Consider the following 22,235-nt stretch of genomic DNA (forward strand, 5'->3'; position numbering starts at 1 on the left):
GGGACTCCGAATAACCGTGCAAGGCCTGGTAGACCAACAACACTGCTGCCATCAGGTAAACAGTACTTAAAGCTTTCACCTTTGAGAAAGAGGAGAAAATTAAGCTCCACTCTTGCTTCAGATCTAAAAAGAACCCACAAGTGTTTCTGTCCATCCTGTGCAATTTCTTTCCAGAACATTTGCCAAACAAAGAAGCTGCTGGTGTTCTCAGAACAATGGACTGACCACTCCAGAGTCCAGACCTCAACGTCACTGAATGTGTTTGGGATTACTTGGATTGCGAGAAACAGAAAATGCAACCAACCTCAAAGACTGAACTTCAGAGTTCTGGAAAAATAACCTGGCAGATTTCTCTAAAAAACTGAAAAAATACATGTATAAATAGTTGTTAAAGCTTCTGTGTAACATTCCGTTAAATACATGTTTTTTACATTTTCCTGATGCCGAAAAAAAAACAAACTTGTAATAATGTTTTGAGTGAGAATTAATTTAATGAACATTGACGTTGACACAGTACTGTCTGTATTTTTATTAAATCTTTTCATATAGTGTGTATCATTTTCTATGCACTGCTTATCATCGCTGTCATATGTCATAATCTTCTTTTTTTGAAGGCATCACTTTCCATTGTGTGTCCATTTGGAAAGTGTTGTTTCATCAAAGTACATGAAATTTAAAAACATTTTTCCTTCTCATATAAAGCTGCCACTTTTCAGATGTTTTCTTATGAAAGTGGTATGAGTTTATGTATAACAAGAGGTATCACAGTTTGGGTCTTGCAGTGCTGTCTGCTGCTGAAGGTAATTTTAGCTAGGGGGAGACAGAGAGAAAAAACCTGTGTTTTGCATATTGTTGTGTAACACTTTACATCAGATGATCCTTGCAGCTAAACATCTACAGCAGAGAAGCAGTGAAGCTTCTGGCCACTGTAAAGCCTTGCAAGCATTGATTTATGAATACAGCTGTGCATTAGTGGCAGAGACACCTGTGCTGTCCTCCATCAGCAACCATTCCCACACTGAGAGACCCCATGCTAACCTGGGCAGGAATTTCACCCCACAGGCCTTGCTGAGGTCAAAAGGTATGTGCCTTATGGACAGGCCCCGTCAGTTCTTCAGTCTGGTCTATTCTGAACCTCTGTGCTGTACTCAATGAAAGAGTGACACACGCTAACAGTTTGGTTTTTACTTATTAAGAGTCTTGGCTATGCTTTGTCTAATAAACCAGTTTGGCATTAGTGGTTGTTTAATGCGTTGTTCTAATACATTACTTTCTGTAGCATTTCTATCTTTAAGCAAACAGCAATACTGCATAAATGATAAGTCCCAGAGTGCCTCTGCAGTCTTCACACATCTAGGTTATAGATCTGACAGCAGAAGCGACTCTACCTCAACACATGATCCATTTTCTGGGCTCAAAAGACATTTTTTATCATTTGTTCCAGCCTTCATACACCGAATAGCACTCTTTATGACTAGAAATGCTTCATTTTGAAAAACTACACTTTGCTCTGGTGACTTGATGCATGAAAACCATGTAGATGAATGTATGAAAGCATGCAAATGCTTTAACCTTTACAATTTTTTACAGGGTGATAGCAAAAGCATTATGTAATCCTATGTTAACTATTTCTCATGTGCAACTCATTTAAACAAGTGGAGAGATTATACTGAAAGTGCAGGTTCTAAACTTCCAACTGATTCCACATGTGTTGTTGAAGAGGAAATATTTTAATATTTTAATTTTTTTTAAAAGGTATTTAGTCTTGTTTCAGAATGTAAATTGAATGTAAATTGATTGTGTAAGTAAGTTGTTTAGCATGACTAAACAAAAGCAATATGTCTCGACTTGGAAGGGTTAAAGCTCCTGCATTCACTTGCTAAGTTATGAACGTCACGGAACCTGTCTAATTCTGTTTAGTTCCTCTAAGCTCAAGCCATAACCACAGCAAAAGCATCCTGTGTATAGTAAGATCAGTTAGGTCCACTGTTCCAGTCCCAGCACATTTATTAAATGTTGTGAAGATATATTGTACTCAGCCAGTTGGATTTCTTTGCCAGGACCTTTGTTTTTGTTACATATAATCCTCGGCCTACCCATCTGGAGCACATCCTGTGGTTTTATTTACCATAAAAAGGAAACGAATGCTCTGTAGTTCAATGTCAGATGCAACAGCAGCTGTAGCTGTAGGTATTCCTTAATCTATAACTGCATTCTAGTGTGGTCAAATTACTGCATATGCAGCAAAATTACTGAACTAATTTAATTTGAGAAGTTGTCAAAAAACAGAGAGGAGTGAGTTCATAGTTATGGCTTAAAGATCTGACCTGATTGCCCTGTCCATCTGTCTGTCTGGTCTACATCACATTTATTTGTTTCACTTTGGTGTTCCTCCTCCTCCAAAATGACTAAGACAGACACGTGGAATCTGGAAGAGGTATATCCTCTGAAAAACAGTATGGTGGCCACACACAGATGTTAAAACGGTTTTTGGATGGAAGTTGTGCATGACTAATTTAACCCACTGCTCACAAATAAGGGTGGAATTTTCAAGCCTTACTTTGACTACTGTACAGATCTGAAACTAGCAAATGTATTTATGTTTGTGATAATGTTTGGCTACACGTAGCAGTTAATAGCACATTTCCAATCCTTATGTATGTGTTCAGTTTCTGGAGCACATTCTGTCTATTCAGTCTCTCTTCTACCTGCCTGTCATAGCATTTGAGCTGCATGGATCTCTACCCAACCTGCATTATACTCATTTCATTCACAGATGATGTGCATTCAGTCCATTATATTCACATGCTCTGTGTATATAGTTTTCACAGCAGGCTCATCTGTGGCGACGTCAGTGCCTTTTCCTTATGTTCCTCTGTGCTTTTCCCCAGTCTCTTCATTCGGTCTCTAGAGTACCCGGCCACCGCAGTGCTCTGCTGTAAAGCTCAAAGCCTCCCAGCTCCCCTGCGCTATAATTACGGCCTGGGTAACGTTTCAAGGGACGTGCTCACTTGAAAGCTTTTCTGTTTCTTTTTGAAATGATATACTGCCTGTCCTGTGGCCCTCAGAACTAAGAGGGAGATGAAAGGTCCGTGCCAAGAAAGGCTCTCTGTCAGAGATGCATCCTGACCACAGAGAGAGTGTGACGTCACTAGAGCTTGACCAAGATGCGAGTTAACAAGACTTTATCTATCTAAATCAGGGACAGAGCAAACAGCATCATGTTTGCTTGTGTGCTATGGTGCTAATAACTGTATAGAAAGTGTTGGCATTTATACAAATGAACCTCATTCGAAAACCAGCACACTTCTTATGGAACACTCCTTCAGCATGAACGGGTAGGGCTAAGTTGCTGTAAGCAGATATATGTACACTGATCAGCCATAACATTAAAACCACCTCTTGTTTCTACACTCTTTGTCCATTTTATCAGCTCCACTTATCGTATAGGTGCACTTTGCAGTTCTGTAGTCCTTCTGTTGCTCTGCATACTTTGTTAGCCCCCATTTACCCTGTCGTTCAGTGGTCAGGACCCCCACAAGACCACCACTGAGCAGGTATTATTCTGGTGGTGGATCATTCTCAGCACTGCAGTGACACTGACTGTGGTGCTGGTACGAGTGGATCAGACACAGCAGTGCTGCTGGAGTTTTTTAGCACTGTGCCCACTCACTGTCCACTCTATTAAACACCATGAAGATGTCAAATATAAAACCATGAAGATGTCAAGTCAGAGATGATAGTTCTTCTGTGGTTGCACAGTTTGGATTAGTCATCCTCTAGTCCTTCATCAGTGGTCACAGGATGCTGCCCACAGGATGCTGTTGGCTGGATATTTTTGGTTGGTGGACTATTCTCAGTCCAGCAGTGACACTGAGGTGTTTAAAAACTCTAGCAGCACTGCTGTATCTGATCCACTTGTACCAGCGCAACACACACTACCATGCCACCACCACATCAGTGTCACTGCAGTGCTGAGAATTATCCACCACCCAAATAATACCTGCTCTGTGGTGGTCCTGCAGGGGTCCTCACCATTGAAGAGCAGGGTAAATGGGGCTAACAAAGAATGCAGAGAAACAGATGGACTACAGTCTGAAATTGTAGAACTACAAAGTGCACCTATATAGTAAGTGGAGCTGATAAAATGGACAAAGAGTGTAGATACAAGGAGTTGGTTTTAATATTATGGCTGATTGGTGTAAATGTGTTGGGTTTTGTGACATCACAAAAACAATGAATTCAAAAAGGAGCTGCTTTTGCAGATTAGTTTTTATATTGGACTGTGGAATGAATGGAAGTTTTGAAACTTTAACTGTGTTTACATACCACATACCACAAAACGTTCAGTTTGCTATGATATGGTGTCTTCAAATGGTGTAAAATAACAGAAAATAGATTTCACTGCACTAATATTGATGCTAATCTGTTACAAGGAGCGTGATACCTGCTTTAAGACCAAACTGTTCGGAATGTTTTAAAACTTGATAGTATCAGGTGACTTCAGACTGAACATGTGTTAAATAAAGAAATGAGAATCCCAGACAGAATTTTAAGATGTGCTACAGAAAGCTATGCGAAACAGATAAACATCAACAAAGAAGACGCTGTGTGCAGGTTTTAAATAATGTAGAATCGTCCTGTAGCAATGAGTGTGTAAGTTAAAACCTGCATGGACTGATCAATGGTATGGAGAGCTTGCTTGGCTGATGACCCTCTATTGGACGCCGGCGGAACATGTAGCTCTGGGGCCCAGCACTTTGAAGACTCCTCGTATCTCACATGCCGAACATTGGAGACAAGTCGTTGCAGAAGGTGTGAATAGCTCTACCGATGAAGAGATTGGAAATACATGTTTGACTCATCAAGCTCATTCAATTCATATAGACTTTAGCCCACAAAACTGCAATCACAATAACCTGTACAGGGGGGGTGCAGTGGTCCACTTCCTGTTTATGTAACTGTTCTCAAACCTACATGCACCATAATCCCTTGCCACATATTTGAAATGGATCTGGTGGAGTGTTCTGACATGTTGGCACCATACATTTGTTTGAACCAAGGGAGGAAAGCACTAAAGAATATAGGCTTCAAATTGTGACTTAAATAAAATGTAAACATATGAAAATAGTGCTGCTTATTTGGCCTCTGAAACTAAGTCAAAGTTTAATATACATAAATAAATAAAAGTTATGCATTTGCTTACAGTGATCTTGATGAGCAAGCAAATGTGAAACCTATCCAGTTTAGATTTAGTGATCATGATTGTCTTACAGTGGCATATTTGAGAGAACCTGAATGCTTCTACAGGAATGCTCCACTGCAAGTTTTACAGCTACACACTCATGAAAGTGACGACTAAGCCCCCCGGAATCAGATTCCACATCCTTGACCTAAAAATATTTATAACGTTTATAGCACATACTCATGATTAACTTCTGTTCGTGTCAAATTAACCCCACCGAGAATTCTGTGGCTTTTGAAAAAGGTTTGGGCCTCTCTTCATGTTTTTCACTCAGAGAGCAATGAAAGTTCATTAGCTGAATTTGGCTGGTTCATTTGAAGTTGGGTAATGGGGGGAAATAGTGGAAAATATGGATCATAAGTACTGTGGCAGATGTGTTGTAATGGTTTCTCGGCAGGTAAGCCAAAGACACGGTCAGTGAGTTTGAGTCAGTGAAGACCAGAAGATAAGCTTTCTTTCTAAAACGGGATAATCATATTCTCCTTAAAAAGTCTTATTTTAACATAATCAGTTTGTAAAATTTCATCTTGGCTTTTTCTCCCTGAAATGGTCCATTTAGAATAGTGACTGAGAGCAGCTGAGCTAAGTGTGCCATGAATTTGACCTCATTTTTAATCTTGTTTTGTATAAATTCATGTTATTGTATGAACATGTATGAATTATTTGTAATGCAAGGTAATTGGCAGATGGAAAAAAACAGGAAATAGTCAGGAACAGATTAAGATTATCTGGTGTCCCTGGGCAGTGCCTCATGCCCACAAACGCCTTTGTAATAACAGCAGAAGTCAGGATGTCAGATCTGTACAGACCCATAGAAATAGTAAAAGATTGAGTTTTCTTATGCCGAAGTACAAGGGAAAACGTTCATAGCACAGCCCACACCATTCATATAACATAGTGCTGCCCTTCATGTGGCAGACCTGAGTTCAGTTCCCCATCTAGGTAATTGTGAAATGCTATACCAATTTTCAAGAGTGCAACTTTGGCCTAAATTTTAGAGGGGTTGTACAGAACCTTCATGGTTGATTTGGGGGCATACAGAAATAGCAAAAGCTATTAAAAACCTTTTGGAAATATACAAAAACATAACAATATAATCTTGCCACAGGATTTTCTACCGAAGTATCATTGCTGTCCAAAAATACCAGGAAGGAGTGGTTCAAGATAAGATTTACTCCTACTGTATGTTAATGTAAAGAGATTGCATGTGCATTTATTGAAGCTTCCCTTTCAAAGCACAAAATAAGAGGAGAGTATTATAATGAAGCACCTACTCCAGTCTAACGAGGCTGATAGTAAACATAGACTGCTCTATTTAACTCCTGTTATAATCTTACTTTCTTTTTCTTTTTTTCTTTGTCTTTATCTTTTTTTTTAGTTTTACTGGTTGGTCTGGCTGATATAACAAGGTATATTATCCTGCATTGGTAAGTGTAACCATGGCCAATTATGTTTAATGGGTTTGACAGTGATATAATGCATAAATTACTAAAAGAAATCTTGATTTTTAGATGTTTTTACAACTCAGAACAGCATAGAAGCTCATGATGTTTTCTTTTTCTGAATATCACATTTACTGAAAAGTTATGGAACTTGCTATGTATGTGACTTTTGAACACTGTATAACTGCAGTGAAACAAGGGTAAAGGAGAACTCTGGGTGCAACTAAGTTTTTTAGAACTGGGAGGGGGCAACAAAAATGATTTAATAGAAATTTATTATTTCAGTGTTAGTAGTAAATATATTTACAGGAACATTTGTTTTATCAGTTAAACCAATGCATTTTATTATGTTTTAATGCCAAATAAGTATTGTTAAAATGAATAATTGTAACTTGCCCAGCCTCCTCAGGAAATCACACCTATGCCAATACTATTCCTTGGGCAAGACTCTTAATGCTACATTCTCCCACCTCTATAACAAAATTATAAGTCACTCTGAATAAGATCGTCAGACTAATGCCATAAATATAAGTGTATACGTAAACATAATATTATATAAATGTTATCATGTAGTTGGTATATGAGGCTAAAAATAGAAAAGAAAACTAATAGACACAATCCAGTCCGGACAGTGTTAATTTGGTATTTTAGCTGGAATACATGTCAGATCAAAAGCACGTCAGATGAAAAGGACACTATTTGTGCGTGAAACTCATTGCTTATCCAGGTCCAATAATGGTTTCACCAGAGAGGAGTTTTTCCTGACACCGTGGCTGCAAGTAAATGTGAATGGCATAAAAGTGGGCCCATGTCTATCTTTAGGGCTTGGTTCAGCTATAGGCTTAGTATTCCTATATGCCTGGGAACTATCAATTGCAAGGTTTTAGCACTCCAAAGGGGTAGTTGTTCACTCCCTTTGGAAAAGGATGTTTGTGTTGTCTGTCTACGTTCTGGACAAGTGTTTCCTGATTTGTGCTGAGACCCTTCAGTGAGCAGACAAAGCTTTTATGGAACGATGAGTGAGCCGCTCACAGTAGTTGCAAAGCTACATAAGCACCAGATTTTCGAAGCTTTTCACAGAGTTGTAGGTAAAGCTTTTTGATTTGCAAATGAACTAGTGAAAGTAAGTTGAAAGTATCCATCAGGAATATATAGTCCACCACTTTTTTCATTATGTTGCCATTTGACTAAGCAAGCACTGGAAAGGAATCATGTGGACCATTTTTGTTTAAAAGATCCGATGTCTTACTTCATGTTAGTGCACAGCGGGCCATGAAGTGCTTACAGTAGGGAGTTCTCGTCCTGTTGACTCACTTCACCACCAGTACAGGACTCTTTTTAATGAGTTCCCGCTTTCCCCCTAATCTCCATCCTTGATCTCCACCCTTGTGTGTCTCTTCCCACAGTAGCCCACCTCATACTGGGCTGGAGCACCAGGGTGGCTGCTAAAGCCATCAGGCTCTGCTAGTCGAGAGAAAATAAATCATATTGTAATAACAAACGTCAGCAGGTAAGAAGGGGGTGGGTGGGTTTTGAGCTACCTGCCATAAATCACCTACAGGCTGGTTGCTGAACATCCACGTTGGTGTGGAGGTCGACTGGTAATCCACGCTGCCCCAGGGTCTGCCTTAGGACTGTGAGATTTAGTGCTGTGAGAAATTTTGAGGGCCTTCATCCTCCTTGCCCTTCACTCTAGAACAAGACTATTTACTTAGCTTTATTGCCTTAGAGCACAGGTGATTAATGGCTGAGGGCTCTGTTGTGCTTAAGACGTTGACACAAAATCATCACGGTCAAGTCAAATCACTACTGAGTATGAAAATCTGCCATGACGGACAAAGGAAGTCTATTTTCAAATGGATGCTAATGCTAAATCACAGTTCTTTAGCATGATTGATTTCATTTCAGTTAAGGCAGGCACGTCAAAATAGGCTACAACAGTTCTTACATATAGAGTCCATTGATTCATTGTTAAGGCTTTCATCCATCATATACCACCCATTTGCTCCTTTAAAATGAAAAATGAATTGCACATGCTGTAACATTTTTCTTTGTTACAGCAGAGGAATGATAGAAGACTCAGGCTCTTCTTTTTGAAATTCAAGCAGATTTCCTGCATCTTCTTGCTGTGTTCTAGTCCTGCTGTAGGGCTGTGATTGGCTTTCAGGAAAAAACGCTTCTGTCTGAACTTGTTTGAATGTTCCTTAAGTCCTCCAATTGTTTTCTTAATAATACACTAAATCAGATTCATAAACTGTAATAGTTGTCATCATAATTGCAATTTTGCAGTTGTGCCTGACGAGGCAAAAGACAAGTTTTCAAGTTAGACTTAATTTAGATTCGTTCAGTTTAGCTCTGGTAAATTTGTTATGGGTTGTTTTACTTTAATTCAATTCAGTTTATATTAAAATAGAAAAAAATGCTGTTTTGGGCTGCTAAATAACATACATTGCAGAAGTCCCACTTTTCTCTTGTGGGGTCTTTGGAAAGCAATGTGCTGCTTTGTTCCTGAGAGATATGATGGCAGTGTCCATCTCCTCATCTCCATTTAACAATACACAGGTCAGTTAGATATCTGCTGGACTGTGTAGCAGAACACGGAACCCAAAAATAATCAATGGCCAATAGCTGAAAGAGATGTGATGTAACCTAATGCATCAGAGAGAACTTTTTGGGGCCTTAATTTTCCCAGAGTAGTGAGACTGACATTTGACTGACAGTCTAAGAAAAAAACAAAAATCTTGTGAAACTGTGAAATGTCTGAAATTAATACAAATCTATAGTTAAATTGTACTTAAATAATGCACTAATTAAATTACATCCAGTGCTTACAGTTCAGAACCTCATCGGTGTGTACAAAAATGTTTCAAAAATGGCTTAGTCTATTCTAACAGAGGCTTTAGTAGGAGGAAAATTAAAGATTTACAGCTGACTTTTCCTATAAGATTTATACAACCAACCAAAACCAGATGCACTGACATTTCATACAAATATAGGACTAAGCAAAAAATAACATAGGCTATACAGGTCTATTTATTGAACCCAACCGCCATAATTTTTCTTAATTACTGATGTTCATTTGTGATCTCTCCTACCTCTTTAAATGGCAAATTTTATCAGGAGAGACACTGAAGCAAATTTATTAAAAGAGGCACTAATTATGACAGTCTGCCAGCAGTTTGCGCTGCTGGGGGTAGACAGTTTAATGGATTATCTACTAGGAACTTCTATACACATAATCTCAGGTGCAATTTCATATGATCAGTGCAGTATGATCACATTCTCACATGCTTTTTATATGAAAGCCTGTTTCTGCCAGGTAGGTTTTCTTAACCTTAAAATTGTGACTCATTACAATAATAATCACTTTTCATTAAATAATTACTTATTTTCTCAGGATTTTGACTCTCAGAATGAAGACTAACAAAAAATAAGCACTTGCTGACATACTAATATAGGTCATAATACAACCCCAATTCCAAAAAAGTTGGGACACTGTGTAAAAGAAAAATAAATGTAAATAAAAACAGAATGCAATGATTTGCAAATCTCATAGACCCATATTGTATTCACAATAGAACATAGAACACATATCAGATGTTGAAAGTGAGACATTTTACCATTTCATGAAAAATATTAACTTATTTAGAACTTGATGGCAGCAACGCATCTCAAGAAAGTTGGGACGGGGCAACAAAAGGCTCAAAAAGTAAGTGGTACTAATAGAAAACAGCTGGAGGAGCAATTTGCAACTAACTCACACGATTGGGTATAAAAAGAGCATTTTAGAGAGGCAGAGTCTCTCCGAAGCAAAGATAGGCAGAGGTTCACCAATCTGCGAAAAACTGAGTCTAAAAATTGGGGAACAATTACAGAAAAATGTTCCTCAACATAAAATTGTCAAGACTTTCAATATACCACTATCTACAGTACATAATTCATCAAAAGATTCAGAGAATCTGGAGAAACCCCTGTATGCAAGGGACAAGGCCGACAGTCAATATTGGATGCTCATGATCTTCAGGCCCTCAGGTGGCACTGCATTAAAAAAACAGGCATGATTCTTTACTGGAAATCATTGCATGGGCTCAAGAACACTTCCAGAAATCATTGTCTGTGAACACAGTTTGCTGTGCAATCCACAAATGCAAGTTAAAGCTGTATCATGCAAAGAAGAAGCCATATGTCAACACGATCCAGAAATGCCACCATCTTCTCTGGGCCAAAGCTCATTTAAAATGGACTGAGGCAAAATGGAAAACTGTTCTGTCAGATGAATCAAAATTTGAAATTCTTTTTGGAAACCACGGACACCTTATCCTGCGGACTCAAGAGGAGAGGGACCATCCAGCTTATTATCAGTGCACAGTTCAAAAGCCTGCATCTCTGATGGTATGGGGTTGCATCAGTGCCTATGACATGGGCAGCTTACACATCTGGAAAGACAAAATCACAGCTGAACAGTATATAGAGGTTTTAGAGCAACATATGCTCCCATCCAGACAACGTCTCTTTCAGGGAAGGCCATGCATATTTCATGCTAATATTCACTGCTAAACCACATACTGCATCCATCACAACAGCATGGCTTCGCATAAGAAGAGTCCGGGTGTTGAACTGGCCTGCCTGCAGTCCAGACCTTTCACCAATAGAAAACATTTGGCACATCCTCAACAAAAAATCTGGCAAAGAAGACCCAGGACTGTTGAGCAGCTAGAATCCTACATCAGACATTCCAACATTCCAGCAATTGGTCTCCTCACTTCCGAGATGTTTACAGACTATTGTTAAAAGAAGAGGGGATGCTACAAAATGGTAGACGTGGCCCTGTCCCAACTTTTTTGAGATGCGTTGCTGCCATCAAGTTCTAAATGAGTTAATATTTTTCATGAAATGGTAAAATGTCTCACTTTCAACATCTGATATGTGTTCTATGTTCTATTGTGAATACAATATGGGTCTGTGAGATCTGGAAATCATTGCATTCTGTTTTTATTTACATTTATTTACATTTTGCACAGCGTCCCAATTTTTTTGGAATTGGAGTTGTGAATAAAATGTAATGCACTGTAAAAAACCCTTTAGATATATCTAATTTTGGGAGTTACCAAGTGATGAACAAGTGCTTCATTAATCCCTATTATGTGTTCCTAAAAATGTTTTTTTTTCTACCAAAAATAAATAAATGTGTTAAAGAACTCTCTCTGTCTCAAAGCACACCACGTCCGTGACAAAATTATAATAAGAGTTAAATAGAGCAGTCTACTATCAGCCTTGTTAAATTGAAGTAGGTGCTTCATTATAGTAATCTCCTCTTATTTTGTGCTTTGAAAGGGAAGCTTCAATAAATGCACACGCAAAAGGGCAAGTGACCACACATTTGATTTTATTATGGATGCTAAACGACCATTGTGGCTATTTTGTGCCTATTTAGTAATTGTAACAGTGATTTTTAATGCCAAATTGGAATTTGTGGTGCTGCAAAACATTAGTAAATCTGTCCTTTTAGGTTAAGTATTATTGCAAAATGTGTTGTTTTAAAGAGATTAAAGATGCTGGGTTCCACTGTGAGTCCTGTGAACAGGCTACCACAAGAGCACGTTTTTATAATGGTCTAAGTTTCAGCTGAGCCTAAGGAAAATTTGCACACTTATGCCTTACACCTTTTCATATGTATGTTAAAATATGGCATGTGTTCATTGTTTCAGACTCACATTTTAAACATACATAAAAAATAGAAAAAGAGCTCTCCTGAGTGGTGCAGAGGCTACTGCCTCAGAGCATGCAGGTTCCACACAGTCTCGCTTTGAAGTCTCACCTGCACTCACTTCCTTCTTTCCACAGGTGTCTGAGAGAGCAGAGGACAAGTTTACACCAGGACGGGCCAGAGATCCAGTGCTCTGTCTCATAAAAACCCTCAGCTTTAATCCAAACATTCTATATCTCCTGTAAAACCATTACTCCAGCTCACATCTGCCCTGCATGTGAGATAGACTGCTGAGTTCAGTGAGAGGCAGATGTGTTTGCGCATAAATGCTGTAACATTAGAGCTTAATGCAGGTGTCAGACTGGCAGGGCGCAGGAGCAATAACTTTACTAAACCTGATCGTTTTCTTGCCTTGATCTGTTACTGTAGGCTTTCAAATTCCTTCACAGGTGAATGCCACATGCGGATATTGCTTAAGGAATAAGTGAGACTATGTGGAACAAATATTTGATGCAGCAGACCTTTTACTTTTTGTGCATTACAATACTTCATCTTAAAAGCATGCTGTTGATGAACAATTCCCAGTTAATATTTTCAAAATATTCAGTATTTCAGTAATTTGACCAATGATAAAGGCTCCTTAGTACCTGTTCAAAATATGTAATACAAAAGAAGGGATCTGCTTCGTACAGTCTAAGAAAAAAAGAAACCTGTTGTTGACAACCTCACGAAAAAGGAAGTGTGTACACTGTTCCGAAAAGAATCATGCAAAATAAATTTCTCGCTCCCATGCATACACATTAGTGCTGTTGTTATAGAAAGATATTTTGGTCTTGAGTGCAATTTCTTGGGTAGCAAAACATGCCCACATTGTTTTTCACGTCATTTCAGACCTCACTGTGCTATTATTAATAGATGGAGCATGACCCACAGCCACAGTGTCTCTGCCGCTGTCAAACCCTGTCAAAACAGTGTTCCATTCTGTCTGCTGTGACTGACATATTTTGGGCAACAAAGAAATAATACAGGCCTCACGTGTGGCCCCTGCTTTCACCGGAGCCAAAAGCAGTGAGAAAGAACCAAGAGCAGTTTAAAAGGTAAGAGCAAACACCTGTTCATAAGGGTGGTCTTGTGTTTGAGAGCTGTGAAAAGTGTTCTGGCATGGAAACAGGCAAAATACCCTCTTAAATATCTGAGGTAGTAAGCTCTAAACAGCTAGCTCAAACAGATTGCTCATTGTTTAATGTCAACCGCAACAACATAAAGGAACTATATCATGGAAAATCAGAATTTCCTAACATTTTTTAAATGAAGAAGATTGATGAAGTATGTAAACACTGTTAAACTTTCAAACTGTACCACTCACTGCCAAGTCCGTACAGTCCACAACAGAAACTAAGTTGTAAAATGACCGTTTTCAATGAATTGTTTTTGTGATGTCACAAACACGGATGCACTTACACGTATCCACCTATGCAGCCTATTGCAGTTTAGCCCTGCCCATTCATGTTGACATTATAAGGAGTGTTTCAGTCCATACTGCTTTTTGAATGAAGCACAATGCAGGACAGCCATCAGACATCAATCTGAAAGACACAGTCACAAAATAGCCTGTTTAATTCTACGGGATAAAGAGAGGCTGGGAAATAGTCATGTATAAATGAATTAGATCTGTTTGGCTATATAAACCCACACAAATGTCAAAAGAGGACCTCAAGGGAAAAAAATAATAAAGTGGAGGAAATACATGGATATGAGCCCTTTAATGTCATTGAATGTACAATATAAATAGTCACTGAATCAACATAATGTAATCTTTTTGTATGTACACACTAACGCCAAAAGTATGGACACCCATCCTACCTATTAAGGTCTTTGCAAACAGGTGTATAAAATCTAGCAGATAGCCATGCAATCTTCATAAACAAACACTGGCAGTAGAGTGGCTCATAGTATAGTGCTCAGTGACTTTAAACATGACACTGTCATAGAACGCCACCTTTGCCACAAGTCACATCATAAAATTTCTGCCCTGCTGCATCTGCTACGGTCAACTGTAAGTGATTAACTATTATTGTGAAATGGAAGCATCTAGAAGCAAAAACAGCTCAGCCACGAAACTGCAGACCATGCAGAGAGCAATGCTGCTGGATAATAAAACACGCAGTGTGTAAAAATAGCCTGTCTTCAGTTGCATCACTCACTACAGACTTCCAAACTACGTCTGGAAGCAACATCATGAAATAAGTCTCCGTGGTCGAGCAGCTACACACAAGCCTAAGATCACCATGCACAATGCCAAGCATCAGCTGGAGTGGTGAAAATCACGTCACTGCTGGACTCTGGGAGCAGTGGAAATGTGTTCTCTGGAGTAATGAATCATGCTTTACTGTCTGGCAGTCTGATGAACGAATCTAGGTTTGGCGGATGTCAGGAAAACGCTACTTACTGGAATGCATAGTGCCAACAGTAAGTTTGGTGGAGGAGGGATAATGGTCTGGGGCTGTTTTTCAGGGTTTGGGCTCGGCCCCTTAGTTCCAGCAAAGGGTAATGTTAATGCTGCAACATACAAAAACACTTTAGACAATTAATGCCTCCTTTTTTGTAATAAAGGCTTAAAGCATGACTGTGCCTCTGTGCACAAATCGAGATCCATGAAGACACAGTTTGATGAAGAACTCCTGTGGTCGGCAGAGAGCCCTGACCTCAACCCCACTGAAGACCTTTGAGATGATATGGAACATCAGTTGTGAACCAGGTCCTCTCATCCAACATCAGTATCTGGCCTCACAAATGCTCATTTGACTGAATGGGCACAACTCCATAGTAATGTTTTAGAATGGGATGTCTCACAAGCTCATTTAGGCATGATGGTCAGGTGTCCACATACTTTTGTCCATATAGTGTATGTCAAAATGTCATTTGTATATTCAAAGACAGGGTGATAGGGATGATGATGGACATTTAACCCAGAAGCAGAAAAGACTGCTAAGGTAGAGTTGAAAAATCAGCCAAGTAATCAGTTCTGCAGGAAAGATTTTATATACGGAAGAAGTGAAATGACCAGCTCTCTAACTATGAGAAACTTTTTCCTCTTGCATAAAAGGCAGTGCCTCAGGCAGACCTTTCATCAACAATACATCTGTTGACATCCATGCTTGCCAGCTGTTTTCACTTTTGCTTTAAAAGTAGTCTATTTAATGCTTTAGCATGCTGCTCTCAAGCTGTGATCTCTCAAATAAATGATGGATCCCATCCAGATCGTCCAGCACTCAGAGTTTTCAAGGGTCGACACTCCACAGCTGAGACCAATCAGAGCAACACACACTCATTCAGTATTTACCTCAGAGTACATTGAGCAGTGTCCTGGCCAGACAAACGCCGCTGCATGACCTCAAGCTCTGGGTAAACACACAATTAAACAATGATATTGGTCACATGAGGAATGCATTTAAGAATGATTAGTCTTTGAAACAGGTGCATGATCCCATACAGATTTGACCCTTGATTCTAGTCCTTTGAGTTTTTATGTGTTAAATTCTGTGCACACTAGAGACTTTTTATTGTTATTTAAAAGAAACCATAGTTCTATGTTTATTGAAGCACGCTGAAGCAATATCTGAGCTGGTGAGAATGCGGGTTACACAATAGATATTCATATACCATGACATAGCTTTTTTGGTCATTCTTGTGCCATGATGATGCTTTTGGGATAGAGTTCTGCTAATTTATTTGTTCTGTCATTGTTAAACCATGTAACAGGGGGAATGGTTAGCCCATGACACTTATGATTGTTGGAGATCAATAGAATATTTGCTCATATGAAAACATCCAGTCTCTGTGGTGCCTTTGTAAACTGGAAAAAAAAAACTAAAGAAGTGGACCACCCAACATCTAAACAATCAGCAAAGAGGGCATGTCAACCAATCAGATATGCCACACAAGGATGCATATCTCCCTGCCTGTTGTCCATCCACAGCACCGGTGGTGAATTTTAATTAAATACTTCTTATCTGTATCTTTATTAAAGATACTTTTACTTTCACTCCACTACATTTCAGTAAAATATCTCAACTTTTTCTCCACTATTTTAGGCACAAATGTGTTGTTCTCCATTACTCTGAAGTAAGAGAACAGTGGATTTTTAAAAATATCCTTTATTTATTTATTTATTTATTTATTTATTCATTCATTCATTCATTCATTCAAACTGGAGCAGACCAATAATGATGCCATACACTAAACCCCTCCTCTAAATACTGAAACATTGAAAAAATAACTATAAAAAGCTACAATAACTCACAGAAGGTCTTTTTCCTAAAAAGCAAGTACTATTGTAGACTCAAGTAGAAGTACAAATAGATGAATATTATTTTACAATATCCATTTGTGATCCAGTACAGAAGTTCTGTCTTTTGTCTAGCACTGCACAGGACACAGCAGGGACCTGTAATGTAACCTAGCAAGACAGCAAAGTACAAAGCTAAGTTCTGGTAAGACCCACTGCAACAGCTAGTTAATTCTTCTGAAAAGAAATGGTCACATTGCCAATTCTGTCAACACCTACGATGCTTTACACTGTCAATAAAACCAAGAATAAAATAACACCCCTCTAGAAAAAAAGTGAACATACATGTGGCTTTCCAGCACTGGAGAGAGTTAAAGGATCTGCTATATACAAGGGATCTATATCTGCTAGACAGGTAATTGTTTTGCAAATCACATCTAAACCAGCAAAACACAATAACTAATCTGGAACTGGCATTCAGTCATTGCAGCCTAGGCTGCTGCATGTGTTTTTGGGTTGAGGCTTTGGGTGGAATACTAAAGGGAAAGGCTTTATTGGATTGGCTGTTGAGTTTCAAAACGGTTAGCTTCACCACAATGAATGAAGCCTGCTTTAACTGAAGAACTTAAGAATGGAACGGAGCACAACCTTGAGAAGTAGCTTCAGCTTAATTTTTAATTTGGTGACACATTACATTTATAAACACAGACAAATGTATTAATCCCTTAAATGTCCAGGAGCTGCTGGCAGATCCAAACATAACTAACTAAATATGAAGCTAACTTTCATTGTAGTGTGTAGCTACTGAATAATAAACCTTGGGATGTAATACGACTAGTTTTAAGGTGTTAACTAGCAAAAATTAAAAAAAGAGTTGTTAGTGCTTGTGTTTACCTTGTTTTATCATCATCAGATTTAGTTTATGTTTTTAATATTTCTTTATTTGTTAACTGTTAACAAAACTAAGGTAAGAGCTGAGTTGAGATGACCCAGTGGAGAGGGGGAAGTTAAGGAGGGTCAGAGAGCACTGACATTACTGCCCTGTGTCTAACTTTTACAGTAGTTGCCTGAGTGACCCTGAGTGCTGGAACAACTGGCATGATTGATTTGTCCTCTTAGGGAGCCACAGGGGTCCAAAGAAAGAGCTGGCTTTAACCACTGTGTCTGAGGAACAGCACTGAGACACAATGTGCCCTAAAAGGAGATGTTAATCTGCATCATGTAGAACCATACAGTAAGGGCCAAAAGTCTGAGACCACATTAGAAAGTTTTAGAATTTTGATGTGACAAGTAAAATGAAGAAGAACCATATTCACGATTGTGCACTGACACTAGGCTACATTGGTCATGTTGAGGTCATTTTTTTAGTCTTATTTCTTCTGTTGAAACTTGAATTCAGACTCTTATGTGGATTTGCTCTGCCCATCAAAGGCTTTTGCACAAACTTGTAGAGTTCATGGCAGCTCAAGAGCATGCTGTTATTAAAGCAAAAGGAAGATATATTCAATAATAAGAAATTTATGCCAGTATTTCAAAGATTTTAAAGATTTTCTCTCAAATTGTTATGCTGATTATAAAATGTGTAATGAAAAACTGCAATAAATTATGCAGAATTATGCACAATTATGCATTTTCACTAGTGGTCTCAGACTTTTGCACCACACTGTTTGTATCTGGGTAGAAACATAGAGCACAAGGACAGTAGATGTGCTATTTAGAATAGGTTTACTAAATGGAAATAATATGGCATCTGTAAAATTAATCAATAATAAACATACAATCATTCCTATTAGTTAACATATAGTAATGTAAAATTAATTTTAGTATTTGTTGATCATAAATATAATACATTAAAAAAATTACTTAGTGGCATACTTTACATTAGAATTGACAATAATATAAATCCTTAGACACCTTGTATCTGAAATCTCACTGAATTACAAGATTCATTGCAATCTAATTATATCAGTTTACGTTTGGTGATTCCAGCCTTAGTTTTCGGACCGAACACCACTAATGGAGCACACAGAGCAGATACGACAGCCTGCACAATCCACACAGTGTCCTCTCAGGTTTGTGTCTGAAAAAGGCATCAGCAGCAGGGCCTTTAGGCAATATTCAGCCATAACCCCCTCAGTATACTGGGCTTTACGCAGGGTGCCCTTTCTCACATATCGGACTGAGAGACAAACCAGCATTTTTGTGATGTTTTCACAACAAAGTGGAAAACCAGATCACTGGAGACCTGGTGGGAAAATAGCACTTTGGCTATTGACAGTGTCTGTTTATGTTGGGTTACATCAGCAGGAGGTGAGTGAGGTTACAGGCCTAATGGCAAGTGATGTGATAGTACCACAGAGTATTTACAGAGCAAGCAAGATCTCCATGAGTGGCAATGGCACAAAGTGGGAGAATCCAAATAGAGTATAAATCTCAATTTTATTCAGTAAAGTTCAGAGAGAGAGAGAGAGGCCTGAAAACTGTGAAAAGTAATCAGGAAAGTGATGGTGGATGTCGTTGTCTTTCTTTTTTGATGACTTGCAGTCTCTGTCTATCTTTCTATCTTTCTCTGTCTATCTTTCTATTTCACTTTATACACTCTTAAAAAATAAAGATTCTAGGAAAAATCTTAAATTAGTATGAATTTATATCGTGGACGTTCTTTAAACTTTACACTTGCACATCTCGTATAAAGAATAATCCATTTAAAGGTTCTTTAGGGAACCCAAAGAGGTTATTTTATGGCATCACTCCAAAAAACACCTTTTGGCACCCTTTTAGTGTCCTTAAAATTCCTGGAGTATCTACTGTTTCTTTCTGATATCACCATTTCTGTTTTAAAGGGAAATTCCACCATTTCTTTTTTTTTCCAAATTTCTGCACAGTTAATTAATTAAGATGTCAATAAAGTCTTTCAGAGTGATTTGATGTGAAAATGATCAATCCTTCAGAAACTTACCAAGTCAGAATTGTTCACAGAGGTGGTGATAGGAACCATACATACGAATGTTTAGAAAAACTGGTGGAATTCATCTTTCATCTTTCCAGTGCCCTAAACTGCCCCTCTAGTACTCTTTGTATCTATCTCCCTCCACCTTATTTATCAATACTATTCCTGTCTCCTTTTAGAAAGCTAATCTTTTTTCAGTTGTCACAAATACAGCATGATGGATAGTGTTTTAAAACACTGAATTGAATCGGTAAAGCTCATCAGTTCATTACAGAGTTGGTAGGTCTACCACTCACTTTGTTAATTTTGAGTCATTTTAAATAAGTTTGTAAATGTAAATAAAGAAATGTTCTCATTACCACCCTACATTTATTAGGAGGCCCATTCTGAAGCTGGGCCTCCCTGTCCGAGAGCAGCTGTCAATCTTCTACTGAGATGTGAGTGTTTCACACAGCGGGGAGTTCGAGGGCATGGACCTTGGGATGCTCCCACCAATTCTTGCTGTGATGAGCTTTGCAGGTTTGGGAATAAGGAGAAAGAGATGTTGGTGGGCGAGGCTGCTTGACGTTAAGACCACAGATAGGAAGACTGAGGCTGGGAATGGGAAAATGATCATGAAATTTGATAGGGGATGTAATTGATGCGTCTCCCTTGTCCAGTGTATTGCTGTGTCCCTCTGATGTTCCTCAATTGTTCCTGGTGTGTGTTTCCACCTCATATCTTTCCTTCCATTGCCCAATGCTCTCTGTATCTCTATATAGAGGTGTCCCAGCACCTCTTTAGCAGTACAGTCCATACCCCCTTTTCTCTATCATGCTCTTTCTATTCCCCATACTCTCTTCATCTCCAGCCATTCTTTCTGGTTCTGCTAAAGGCTCTGGTTGCACAAAGGATGAGGATGTGAGGTCAGCAGCAGTGGGTGGACGGCTGCTATTGATAGCTGGATCTGCTTACCACCGGAAGGGGATCAGTATGGCTGTGTGTGTAAAACTGTCACCCATTGGATGATGGTGATGAAGAGCCACTGTTGATGAGAGTATAATGACTGGAATTGAGATAAAGCCTTACAATATGCACTCAGTGCATAGTTCAAGTTTATAATCCTTCCTGTAATTTGCCTAAAATGGCTATTGCTCCAGGTTTTATGATCTGCACATGAAATTCATGTGTGTTTTAAATTAGGACAGAACTGACGTTCCTGTGTTGTACTGTATAATGGTAACTATAAATTAGTCATTATGTTTAGCTGCCTTCTTACTGCTATAAAAGTCATTTGAATTATAGATATTTGAAAGTTACTTCAAAGATGTTCTTCAAAATATTGTATTGCCTTACTGCCTTACTTAACCCCTTAAACTTTAAGAATAAGTCAACAGGTCCAGATTTTCTATCTTTACTCTTGTAACTGCAGAGCTTATATATTGGTTGTAGAGGTTATTGAATGATTGGATGTAATAAAATAATAAAAGGGTTTAATTCCAAAATGCATTATACACAACTTTCAAGATTTTTTTTTTTATTATTTTGGCAATGAGCTTTACATATACAAGAAATGTTAACAATACATCGACGTTGATACCATCTTCATAACAAAGGTAACATTCTGGAAGCATATAATGGAAAACACAATTTTATTTTTCTTATAAAGGCTTCATTTATCTGTCAGCTGTAATTCTTTTCAAAAACCTATTATATTCAAGATTGTTATAAATGGATATACAGCATTTTGGAATAAAATTCATATTCATAGCAATTCATAATATTTAATAGAAATTCTTAATAATTACTGTATAGTAAGTATGAAAATTAAAAACAGGCTTCACTTTATTCTAGGAAGTTAAGAGTTATTATAGGTATTTTGCTTCACTATTTACAAGTCATTATGTAATTACAAATTAGTTATATAGTCATTAACAGAATGTATCGCTTTCTGTATTGACAAGCCTGTACTTCTGTCTTTCTTTCTGTTTTTTTATCTCAAGTAATGAAAAATACATGAAAGAAACATAAATTGTTTTTTTTCTTTGCACAAAACAAGACACCCAACAACAAATTCACAATAAACATCTCCTGTTCTACTTACTAACACGAATATGGAATCAGTTAAAAGTTTAGGATCCATGCTTTCAACAGAAATGTTCCTCTTATTTTAATGAGCTACATGTAAGAAATGATCAATGTCAAATATTATGCTGTTGTTTTTGCTGATAACTGTGACTTTTAAAGGTTAAGAAGTTATTAATGACTTTTAAGAATTACACATCCTGCTTTATATTTCTATATGTTCATTAAATATGTTAGCTCTACAACCTCTCACCATATAGCATCATTATTATGATAATATTTATTAATGAGAGCTCTGAGTGAGGGAGCGAGATGGACTCTTCCCCTCTGTAAAGCCATTTGGGGGAGGGCGAGATCATCTTGCTTTTGTTTGCTTTTCCTCGCATTGCACCTATTATCTGTGGCCTTCTTCATTTCCTCCTAGTGTGGATGTTGTGTTTCTCATGCTCAAATGAAGGTCAAAGGGCATGGAGGTGTGGGAGGCAATAGCAGATCTGAATGGAAGCTCCATCTCCAAGCTAGCTGCCCTGCTCTGTCCC

Source organism: Colossoma macropomum, unplaced genomic scaffold (genome assembly GCF_904425465.1).
Source record: "Colossoma macropomum unplaced genomic scaffold, Colossoma_macropomum, whole genome shotgun sequence".
NCBI classification, from domain to species: Eukaryota; Metazoa; Chordata; class Actinopteri; order Characiformes; family Serrasalmidae; genus Colossoma; species Colossoma macropomum.